Source organism: Gastrolobium bilobum, unplaced genomic scaffold (assembly GCF_033153095.1).
Source record: "Gastrolobium bilobum isolate Gb01-03AN ecotype WA unplaced genomic scaffold, APGP_CSIRO_Gbil_v1 utg4431, whole genome shotgun sequence".
Classification (NCBI taxonomy): domain Eukaryota; kingdom Viridiplantae; phylum Streptophyta; class Magnoliopsida; order Fabales; family Fabaceae; genus Gastrolobium; species Gastrolobium bilobum.
Genome location: NW_026899844.1, coordinates 234,236 through 237,469, shown reverse-complemented (window position 1 = coordinate 237,469; position 3,234 = coordinate 234,236).

Here is a 3,234-nt window from a genome sequence, read left to right as displayed (position 1 = left end):
ACAATATTTGTTTCGCACTTTAATTATTCTCCGAAGAACAAAATATCGTTCGTTTTGTAAATTTATGTGAGGATGAACTTAAAATCATTGAAAATGAAGAAAAAGAGTTGGATCACATATTCTGATCGAAATGTGTTTTTATTGGGTATATCATGTATAAATCATATTTTAGGCGGATTTCGACAAAGAAAGCCAAGAAAAAAATGTGATAAAAAACATTTAAAGATAAATGATTGAAAATAATCAAGTGAAATTTCATAACTTTTATTTGGATCATCATATTATCATATTAATAAAGGGGAAAGCGAGCATCATGCAAGGATGCAAAACAAAATTTTCTGCTGAGAGAAAACTGCATGTGGGGTCCCATACATGTGAAAAAAAAGCCGGAACAGAAACCAATGGTTCAGCAGCTGGAAAAAAAATTGCGTCGATGTTAAAGGAGTGTTTGGTATGCGGCATTTTTTTGAATTTTCGAAAAATTAAAATTTTTAAAATTTTCAATTTTTTTGGATATTATCATAAACTGAATGTAAAAATTATATTTTTGAAAATCAAGATTCTCGGACCAAAAAAAAAAAAAAATTTCTGTAGCAAACGCCCCCTAATGATACTCATTTTGCTCGGGAAAAAAATTGATATATTGTTTTAAAAAAAAAAATTATGAATTTATGACAGTTTTGAAAATAATTACATATTTATTGCATAATATCATGTTCAATTTGGGCGTCACCAATCACGCCTAACTTAGGCGTCACTCAAGAGGCAATTACGCTTAATTTAGGCGTCACTTATCAAGTGTTGACACGTGTCATATTTTTTTTCCAAAAAAAAAATTAATTTAATTGTAAAACTTCTGAAGGCCATAACTTTTGACTCGGGTATCCAAATCAGGTAATTCTTTTTTGATTCCACATAACTTTTCGAGATCTACGCAATGACATCTCGTTTGATATATTTTATTTCTCACAAACATAAGTTAAATTTGTAAGAATGGTATTATAAGAGCGGTTAAACCGAGAAGCCTCTGAGTTCATTTTTACAGTCGTTTTACGTACAACAATGTTGTACAGTTATGATTTAGTAGCTGAAGATAAAATTATCTCAAGCAGCTTGAGAAACGATAAGCCTTATATATATATAGCGAAAAAAATGTGACATGTGTCAACACCTGATAAGTGACGCCTAAATTAGGCGTGACTGCCTCTTTAGTGACGCCTAAATTAGGCGTGATTGGTGACGCCCAAATTGGGCGTGATATTGTGCAATAAATATGTAATTATTTCCAAAAAAGCAATAAATTCGTAATTTTTTATTTAAAAAACATTAAATTAATTTTTTTAACCATTTGCTCATTAATAAATGATACAATAGAATGTGGGATATCATCGTCATTTTTTGACAAATTTTTTATCTAAATATTACACGAACAGTGTTTTTTATTAGATTGTCACGTGATGTAATTGGTAGTAAATTTCGTTCACCAATAATTTTGTGACACGTGGCACACTTTCGCAAAAAAAAAGCTGATTGGACTAAGTTCACAACTGGTGGTAACAAATTTGATAGGCAATATGACTACGTGTCATGAAATCATAAGCGACGAAGTTCGTTACCAGGGGTAAAGAACTTTGACATGTGATAGTCTGATAGAAAATACTGTTTGTATGACATTTGGATAAAAAATTTCCCAAAAAATAACAATTTGGTCGATTTTCCATAGAATGTGAATTCGTTCCAATCACGGCTGATTGATTTATATGGGTTTAAAAGGTTATTAATATGCATTAAAAAATAAACATATGATTATAATATTTAAAATTAAGGAAGGTTATATTTATAATATTTTTTGTTACAATCATTTTATGATTATTGGATCAAAATTAAATTACTAGTAACAAAATAATATTAAATTAGAACTGTTGATTTAATTTTGATTCAACAATTATAAAGAAATTGTAAGTAAAAGATATTGTAAATATAAACTTCCTTATTTAAATTATATTTATTTTTATTGCTGCAATGGCATGTGACCCTTAATTAGAGGGGAATATTAGGTTGATTAACGCCTCTTCCTTAACGAAAAAATAAAGGGCAAAAAATTAAAATATTACTATTTTAATAAATAATTATGAATACATAGCTGTTTTGAAACTATCTACGAATTTATTACAATTATTCACGCTAAAATTAGGCTTGACTATTCACGCCCAAATTAGGTGTGACTCGTCTGGTGTTGACACATGACACAAAAATTAATAGTTTAACCGTAAAACTTTATAAGGCCATAACTTTTGACTCGGGTATGCGAATAAGGTAATTCTTTTTTTGATTCCACATAAATTTTTGAGATCTACGCAATGACATCTCATTTGATATATTTTATCTCTCACAAACACAATTCAAATTTACAACAATGATACTATAAAGATGGCACCAAAGTGGATTAACTCATCTATAAATAAGATGGCACCAAATTTCCTATTAAATACAAAACGCAATCACCTCCTATTAAATAAAAACGCAATCAACTCCTATAACATTAAATTCAAAATTCAAATAACCTCCAGCAAATTTATTTGAATTAGCGACAATCTGCAACCAACTCGTAAAATTACAACGCAATCAGCTACTATTAAATACAAAACATAATCAACTCCTATTAAATACAAAATGCAATCAACTTATTGGAGGTTATTTGAATTTTGAATTTTGAATTTAATGTTATAATACTATTATTGGGCGTGAATGAGTGCAATATATTCGTAATTAGGTTCAAAATGGTAACTTATTCATAATTAATTATTAAAATATATACAAATTTATATAATATTCTACCAAGTGTTTAGAATATTTATTTAATTATTTTCTTTATTAATACAGATTTTCAAATTAATTTTTGAGTTTAAATCACAAATTAAATCTTTATTTTGTTTTTCTTATTAATAACAATTTTTTAATTTTTTTTGGTAATACACTATATAATACAATTTTTGTAAATTTGAATTGTGTTTATGAGAGATAAAATATATCAAATGAGATGTCATTGCGTAGATCTCGAAAAGTTATGTGGAATCAAAAAAAGAATTACCTTATTCGGATATCCGAGTCAAAAGTTATGGCTTTCCAAAATTATACGATTCTTAAGTTGATTTTTTTTGTCAAGTGTCAACACCAGATGATTCACGTTTAAATTAGGCGTGAATGCCTTGGGAGTCACGCCTAATTTGGGCA